Source organism: Hemitrygon akajei, chromosome 8 (genome assembly GCF_048418815.1).
Source record: "Hemitrygon akajei chromosome 8, sHemAka1.3, whole genome shotgun sequence".
NCBI lineage: Eukaryota > Metazoa > Chordata > Chondrichthyes > Myliobatiformes > Dasyatidae > Hemitrygon > Hemitrygon akajei.
Window position 1 is genome coordinate 173,874,091 of NC_133131.1, and position 9,493 is coordinate 173,883,583.

The window sequence follows — 9,493 nt, forward strand, 5'->3', positions numbered from 1 at the left end:
GTAAAATAAACTATAACTATTGCTGTGTCCTCCATTTAAAGACTCACTTTATTTGTCACAAGTACATCAAAACATCAGTGAAGCACAATAGTTTTGCATGAATGACCAACACAGAGTCCAAGAATGTGCTGGAGGCAAGTGCTTCCGATGCCAACAGAGCGTGTCCACAACTTGCTAATCAATACACCTTTGGACTCAGTACCCAGAGAGATGTCACGTGGTCACTGGGAGAACATACAAACTTACTACAGACAGTGGCAGGAACTGAACTGATCGCTGGCACTGTAAGCTGCTACACTAACCTCTATGCTACTGTGCCACCCTATACACTTGGCATCAACAAGCAGTAAAGATCATGTTCGCCTTGCTTGTAGACAGACAGAGTCCATACAAGGCCTAATGAAGCAACTCTTCAGTCATTGGGAGAAACAGTTGAGGAAGACATAAAAACGTTTTAAACACAAGAGATTTCGCAGATGCTGGAAATGCAGAGCAGCACACACAAAATGCTGCAGGAACTCAGCAGGTCAGGCAGCATCCATGGAGAGGAATAACTGAAGACAGATGAAGGGTCTCAGCCCAAAACAGTCCTGTTTCTAGATGCTACCTGACCTGCTATGTACCTCCAACATTTTGTGTGTTACAAAAATCCTTGTAGAAGGCAGCAGGGAGATCTCCTTTAACTATTTGGAATTTGAATTTTCTCACTTGATCTAGATGTGGAAGATTATTTCTGAATTTACTTCTGAAACTCCTCTCTGAAGTTCTTAAATCTGAGTAGGGATGTCATCTGCTCCTTAACATCACTACAATCTTAATTGTTATACAGCCTTCATAATTTCTTATTGGCCCAGGGTGGTGTAATGGATACATGGACAAAGAGGCATTGGTGAACAGGCTACCGGGTAAAATGACCTGCAGATGAGGGTTTTTTTTAAATTGTAAATTACATCAGGCAAACAAATAGAAAACATCCAGACAACTGAAAGTCAATGTTGAACCAAAAACTGTGACATAACTGGTAGTTGCAGTTTTGATTCCAACATTTAAGAGAACTTTGGAAAATAATAAATAGGAGGGATATGGGACTATGGTTTGACTGCAGGTTGATGGAACTAGGCAGAATAACTGCTTGACACAGATTAGATGGACCAAAGGATTTGTTTCTGTGAAGTGTTCTATGATTCTAAAGAACAGATGGTAGATGTAAGGAACACTGTAAGGTCAGCGATCCAAGAAGAACAGGATGAGCTGCCTCAATGACTATCATCCAGTGCCACACACATCCACTGTGATGAAATGCTTTGAGAGGTTGTCATGACTAGAATCAACTCCTGATCATTTTGGTAGCATTGTGCATTCCACTTCAGGCCAACGTCAAGCAGGCTCTGGATGATCTGAGTAAAGGATCAACATATACAAAACAGCACACCATCATTTTGTAGGATTTTAAACAGAGAAAAGTCACTAAATAATTACCATCAACAAATCACTTGTACTACCAGAAGAAACAACACACTGGACCACTGCTACACCACCAAGAGTGCTTACATTGCTATTCCACACCTTCTCGTTGGACAGTCTGATCATCTAGCTGTACTTCTACTCCCAGAGTATAGGAAGAGACTGAAGACTGCAGCACCAGTAGTGAGGATGAAGAAGGTATGGACAAGGGAAGCACAGGAGCACCTTCAGGACTGCTTAGAATTGGTAGACTGGACCCATATTCAGGGATTCATCTTCAAATCTGGATGATTATGCCACAGTTGTTACCGACTTCATTAAAACCTGTGTGGATGAGTTGTGTGAACTGCCTTAATGACTATCGCCCAGTAACATGCACATCTACGGTGATGAAATGTTTTGAGAGGTTGGTTACGGTTAGAATCAACTCCTGTCTCAGCAAGGACATGGACCCACTGCAATTTGCCTATCGTCACAATAGGTCAATGACAGACACGTTCTCGATAGTTCTTCACACGGCCTTAGGTTTTTATATTGTCCAGGTGATCTACGTCAGGATGCTGTTTGTTGACTATTGCTCAGCGTTTAATACCAACACTCCCACAATCCTGATCAATGAACTACAGAACCTGGTCTTTGCCACTGGAAACACAGTAAAACAGCGGCTATAAGAACATAAGAAACAGGAGCAGGAGTAGGCCATCCGGCCCATCGTGCCTGCCCCACCATTCAATAAGATCATGGCTGCTCTGTCCATAAACTCAGCTCCATCTTCCTGCCTTTTCCCCATAACCCTTAATTCCACTATGTAAAAACCTATCTAACTGTTTCTTAAATATATTTAGTGAAAAAGCTTCAACTGCTTCCCTGGGAAGAGAATTCCACAGATTCACCACTCTCTAGGAAAAAGTCTCTCCTCATCTCCATCCTAAATCTTCTCCCCTGCACCCTGAGGCAATGTCCCCTAGTTCTAGTCTCACCTACCAATAGAAACAACTTTTCTACTTTTATCTTATCTACCCCTTTCAAAATTTTGCATGTTTCTATAAGATCCCCTCTCATTCTTCTGAACTCCAGAGAGTATAGTCCCAGGCAACTCAACCTCTCCTCATAGGTTAACCCCTTCATCACTGGAATCAACCTGGTGAACCTCCTCTGCACTGCCTCCAAAGCCAGTATATCCTTCCTCAAGTATGGAGACTAGAACTGCACACAGTACTCCAGGTGCAGCCTCACCAGTACCCTGTATAGTTGCAGCATGACCTCCCTGCTCTTGAATTCAATCCTTCTGGCAATATAGGCCAACATTCCATTTCCCTTAATAACCTGTTGTACCTGCAAGCCAACTTTTTGCAATTCATGAACAAGCATTCCCAAGTCTCTCTGCACAACAGCATGCTGCAATCTTTCACTATTTAAATAATAATCTGCTCTTCTATTATTCCTTCCAAAGTGGATGATCTTGCATTTACCAATGTTGTATTCCACCTGCCAGACCTTGGCCCACTCACTTAACCTATCTATATCCCTCTGCAGACTCTCCACATCTTCTGTACAATTTGCTTTTCCACTCAGTTTAGTGTCATCAGCAAATTTTGCTACGCTACACTCAGTCCTCTCTTCCAAATCATCAATGTAAATGGTAAACAGCTGTGGGCCCAGCACCGAACCCTGTGGTACCCTACTCACCACCAACTATATTTCATTAGGAGTTTGAAGAGATTTGGTTTGTCAACTAAAACACTCAAAAACTTCTATAGATGCACAATGGAGAGCATTCCGATAGGCTGCATCACTGTTTGGTATGTGGGGGGGGAAGGGCCACTGCACAGGACCAAAAGAAGCAATAGAAACTTGTAAAATTAGTCAGCTCCATCTAGCCTCCGTAGTATCCAATACATCTTCAAGGAGCAGTGTCTCAGAAAGTCAACGTCCGTTATTAAGGACCCCCCATCACCCAGGGGCATGACCTCTTTTCATTGTTACCATCAGGGAAGGAGGCACAGAAGCCTGAAGTCACACACTCATCGATTCAGGAGCAGCTTCTTCCCTTCTGCCATATGATTCCTAAATGGACATTGAACCCATGAACACTACATCACTTTTTTTCAAATGTATATTATTTCTGTCGTTGCACTATTTTAAATCTATTTAATATACATATGTATACTTAAAGTAATTGATTCATTTATTTTCTCTTTCTACATTATCATGTATTGCATTGTACTGCTGCTGCTAAATTATCAAATTTCATGACCATGCTGGTGATAATAAACCTGATTCAGTCTAAGCAAGGACCTGGACCTGTTGCAATTTGCCTACTGCCACACTAGGTCTACAGTGAATGCAATCTCACTGGTCTTCAGCCTTTGATCACCTGGACAATAGCAAAACCTACATCAGGCTACTGTTAATTAACAATACCTCAGTGTTCAATACAATCATACCCTCAGTTCTAATAAAAAAGGTCCAAAACCTGAGTCTCTGTGCCTCACTTTATAACTGGATCCTTGACTTCTGCAGCGGGAAAACACAGTCCGCGCAGATCAGAAATAACGTCTCCTCCTCATTGACAATCAACACTGGTGGACTTCAAGCATGTGCACTGAGGCATTGCTCTACCCTCTCTATAACCACGACTGTGCGGCTAGGCACAGCTCAAGCACCGCTTAATAAATTTGCTGATGACACAACTTTTGTCAGCGGAATTTCAGATGGTGACGTTGACGAACAGCAGTGAGACAGATCACCTGGTTGAGTGGTATCACAGCAATAGCCTTGCACTCAACTTCAGTAAGACCAAGGAATTGATTGTGGACTTCAGAAAGGGTAAGTCGACGAAATGCACACCAGTGCTCTTGAAGGATCAGAAATGGAAATGGTGAGTAGTTTCAAGTTCCTGGGTATCAACATCTCTGAAGATCTATCCTTGGACCCAACATATTGATGCTATTACAAAGAAAGCACAACACCAGCTATATGTTTGAGGAGAATAGGTATAAGACCATAAAGTATAGGACCAGAATTAGGCCATTTGGCCCATCAAGTCTGCTCCAACATATCATGGTTGATCCAATTTTCCTCTCAACCCCAGTCTCATGCCTTCTCCCCATATCTGGTATCCCTTCATGCCCTGACCATTCAAGAATCTATCAACCTCTGCCTTAGAGATACATTAAGACCTGGCCTCCACAGCTGCTTGTGGTAATGAATTCCAGATTCAACTACTCTCTGGCTACAGAAATTCCTCCCCATCTCCATTCTAAAAGGATGCTCCTCTATTGAGACCATGTCCTCTGGTCTTAGACTCTCCCATCCACTCTATCAAGGCCTTTCACCATTTGATAGGTTTCAATTAGGACACCCCTCATTTATTTTCAAAAAAATGAGGCTGAACCATCTCCTCAACCATTTTCTCAGTCTCAATTGCTATATTATACTAAATTGTTAACAAGTTCTGTGATAGAGCTAATCTAGAGGACAAGTGGGAAAGAGCTACCTTCCCACCACAACCAAGGTCACACCAACTTCAGTGAGCAGACAATGCTTTTCCATGTGTATGTTCAGTTCCAAACTGTCCACTCAGTCACCAAGACATATAACAGAATGGCCTCACACTAACATCTGCAAACCAAGTATGGCAATAAGGTTCCACAAAAAGACCCAAGAAACAGAAATCACTTCCCAAATATTAGGAGTCATCTCTTGGGGAAGTCAGATCATGATGCCATGGAGATCATTCTAACTGGTTGCATCACTGTCTGGTATGGAGGGGTCACTGCACAGGATCAGAAAAGGCTGCAGAAAGTTGTAAACACAGCCAGCTTCATCATGGGCACTAGCCTCCAAGGACATCTTTAAATGATGATGCCTCAAAAAGGCAGTATCCATCATTAAGGACACCATTACCCAGGACATGCCCTGTCATTGCTACCATCTAGGTGGTGGTACAGGAGCCTGAAGTCACACACTCAACATTTCAGGAACAGCTTCTTCCCCTTGGCCATCAGGAACAGCTTTCTGGTGTTCTTTACTTTTTGGTTCAGCATTGCTTTGATGGCCAGGATGAGCAATTCAAGGCTGCATCTTCCCAAGAGGTGTAATCAATCTCAAGGGCCTTGAGCGTGTCCTTGAATCGTTTTCACTAACCACCACAAGAGCGCTTTCCTGTGGACAGTTCCCCAAAGGACAAAATGCTTGTGAATGTGATCATCTTACATCCTGATTATTGATGTTTTGTCAGCGATGTGTGAACGCATGTCTGCTACAGACAGTGCTTCTGGGTCAGGAATTCTGTCTTGCTAGTTGATGTTCATGATATTCCATAAGCATGACAAGTAGAAGTGGTTCAGTCTACGCACGTCTGATGTACACAGTCCACATTTTATACGCGTACAGATGGTGCTGAGAAACTTCCTATTTGCTGACAGCTGCACTCTCAGCATAAACTCTGAGTCTGACATGCAGGGTATCATTGACAAATTTTCCACTGTGTGAGACAACTTTGGTCTCATCATCACCAAGACGGAAGTTTTGCACCAAGCAGCCCCAGATCAACCCTGTGTGGAGCCGTCCATATTGGTGAAGACCAGCAGCTCCAGGCAGTCGACGAGTTCGCATATCTTGGCAGCACCCTCTCGAGCAGTTCGCATTGACGACGAGGTCAGCTGCAGGACCACCAAGGCTATAGCACAGTAGGCTTTCAGCTTGGTCTTGAGTAATTCCCCTGTGCCCCCAGATGGTGTCACATAGTCTCCTAAAACTGGCAGTAGCCTTGGCAATCTGCAGTTGACCTCATCGTCAATGTGGCACCATAATACTGCAGATACATGTCTGGGACTTTTGCACAGCACTGTAGAGAAACATTCAGGATGGCACAAGATTGTGGAATCTATTTTAGAAGCTTATGGAGACCCAACACTACATCTCCTTAAATCCCCCTCGGCCAAGCACCTCCTATTCAATCTATGATTAATTCTGCAGGTCCAGCAATGACCTCATCAACAATCTCCTAACCCAATGCGCTGGAATGGAAGCAGATTACCTGGCTCCCAAGGGAAGAGGAATGACTCTGTCTTTCCCCAACACTGACTTGCCAAACTGATCTTCTGCTGTAGGGGTTAATAGGTCCCCCCTACAACATCGTCCTGGGATAATGAAAGTGGCATGCTTCTCGGGGTTCTGGTTTCTATAAGTGATGCCAGGCACCAGATCCTGATGGCCACATGGCTAATTTATTATTTTGATAAATCAGTGTGCAAAACTGAAGGACGCAAAACTGGAAATAATACTGTCATGGATTGATAATTAGTTGACAGACAGGAATAAATGGGCCACACACACAAAATGCTAGAGGAACTCAGAAGGTCACACAGTATCTATGGAAAAGAGTATAGTCGACGTTTCGAGCCAAGGCCCTTCAACACAACTGAAAAAAAAGATGAGAAGTCAGGGCAAAACGGTGGGAGATGGGGAGGAGTAAGTACAAGGTAGTAGGTGATAGGTGGAACCAGAAGAGGGGGAAGCATGAAGTAAAGAGCTGGGATGCTGACAGGTGAAAGAGATAAAGGGCTAGAGAAGGAGGAATCTAATAGGAGGGTAGCAGACCATGGATAGCTTCCTATGGTTGTCATAGCCAGGGGTGGTAGTGGGGATAAGCTCCCACTACCTATAAAGTATTCCAAATGGCGTGCGACTCTAACAGCCTCTGACAACCAAGTCCAACTCCTGGCCTTCACGTGTGGCTTAACTATTAGGCCCAGCAAAATTGTTTCTACTGACAAGAGAAGGAGCAAAGGCGGACCACTGGCGCCACAAAATCAGTCAGCCTTGGACAGCAGCCCCCCCCCCCCCCCCCAGGAGAAGGAAAACTCTTATTTTAAACTTCCGCTGCCTTGCGGCCATACCCACTCATGGGAAAGGCTTCGGGAGTAAACTCCAAGGAAGAAATCTGGAGCTGGGGTCCCTAAGGCAGTTTGATATTGTTTACAACTTCACTCTGGCAACATCTGGAACGACACTGGTGCCAAGCCATATCAGCACTTGCCCTTCTCTTGGACTACATCAGTGACGTGGGGAGGGGGAACCAGCTGCATGGGCAAATCTTCCCGCCCAGGAGAGGTCACAGTCCACCAGAGGCGCAAACCCATGATCCCCTGGCATTGATGGCTGCCTATTACTAAACCATGGATTGCACCCTATCAAGTCCCTCCTTATGAATGCACTGTGCCATCACAAGCAACACGCTAATGAACCTACTCCATACCCTCCCCACTTCTACATCATATGACAAAGGAACAGAATTAGGCCTTTTGGTACAGCAAGTCTACTCAAATCATGGCTGATTTCCCCCCCTAAATTCTCCCCATAAACTTTAACTCCTTCACCCATCAAGACCTATCAACTTCAGCCTTGATTTACACCCCATGATTTACAACCTACAACCCAGTGCGGCAACAAATTCCAGATACGGCCCTTCTGGCTGGAGAAGTTCTCTCTCATCTCAGTTTTAAAGGGACGAACCTCTATTCTGATGCTTCTAATGAGATCCCCACTCATCCTTCTGAACTAAATCGAGTACAGGCCCAAAGCCATCACACGCTAAGCCTTTCAACTCAGCATCATTCTTGTGAACCTCCTCAGGACCCCCTCAGCACAGCTTTCACTCACATTCAATGACTCAGGAACAGCTGCTTCCCCTCCGACATGAGACTTCTAATCGGTCCATGAACACTACGTCGTTATCCATTGTAGGTACTACTTATTTTGAGCAATTTGCAGTTTATTTTTGATTTTACACGAAACGCTAACGCAAAACAACAAATTTGACGTCAGTGATAATACATTTCATTCTGATCTGCCCTTGCACGAGGGGCCCCAATTCCTACAATCCTGTGATCCTGAGAGTTAAACGCTGCGTGATCGCACATGGACTGCATGGTTATATCCCCGGACTCTTGTGATTCTGTGGCCGGTAGGGCTCCTGTCACCACAGACCGAGCATCCCTGACCACCTCCCCCCACCAAATGGGGAGACGCGGCCGAGGCACCGCGCCGGTTGCTTGTAAATTCCCCGAATCACTTACCACCAGAGCCCGCTAGTTAGCAGCACAAATCCTGCCTCCCCACACCGGGGAGGGTCACTTCTCCGAGGGCGGCGGGCGAGCGGAACATCAACTGTGTCTCATTGATTGGGACCCACTGAACGGCGCCGCCATGCTAACTGCACTGCCCACCCCCACCTCGCGGGGCCGAGATCTCGCGATACCGAACGATGGCGACGGCCGCTTTTCGCGTTGCACATGCGCAGACAGCCTGCTTGCGGCCGCGCGCCGCCGGCAGCTTTTGGCGGGAGCGCGGCGGCTTCCAGTTCGTTCGCTTGCGGAGAGGAAAATGGTGGCACGTTTTGTTTGCACAGATTTCGTGCAGAACATTGGTTTGTATCACCGTCAGATATTGACGAAATCAGAAAAAGCAATATACAGCTGCCGCAAAACAAATTTTTTCGACATGTGCCAGTAATACCAAAGCTGCTCTGATACTGACCTCAGGCTCTCTAGTCCAGATAGCGTATTCACTTATTTCTATAGCACCCTCTCCAGTTTGACAATGTCCTTCCAATAACAGGGTAACCTGAATCGCGCTGGCAGCTCGTTTCACACTCACACCACCCCCTGAGTGAAGAAGTTTTCCCTCGTGTTCCCCTTAAACATTTCAAGTTTCACCCTTAACCCATGACCTCTAGTTGTACTCTTGCCCAAACTCGATGGAAAATGCCTGCTTGTGAGACAAGGTTGAAATCTGTTCAATTTAGTTACAGTTTTTTTTTTAAAGAGTTAATTTATTTCATGAGGCATTGTTTTAAGGTGCTTGGAAATAGGTACGGAGGGGGTATCAGAATTAAGTTTTTAACAGAGTGGTGGGTGCGTGGAATGCACTGCCAACGACAGTGGTGAAAGTGGAAACAACGGTATTTTAAGAGCCTCTTAGATTAGTACATGGAGCTTAGAAAAATAGAGGGCTATGCACT

At 45.0% G+C, this 9,493-nt stretch overlaps 1 protein-coding gene across 1 annotated transcript in view; it reads right to left on the bottom strand.

Moving 5' to 3' along the window:
- The window catches only part of cpsf1 (cleavage and polyadenylation specific factor 1), a 136,325-nt gene extending 127,606 nt beyond the window's left edge, over window positions 1-8,719 (bottom strand). Inside the window, exon 1 of the mRNA XM_073055126.1 lies at window positions 8,550-8,719. The gene's annotated coding sequence lies outside the window, so the exon portion shown is untranslated. The remainder of the gene's footprint in view (window positions 1-8,549) is intronic.
- Window positions 8,720-9,493: the final 774 nt, after the last annotated feature.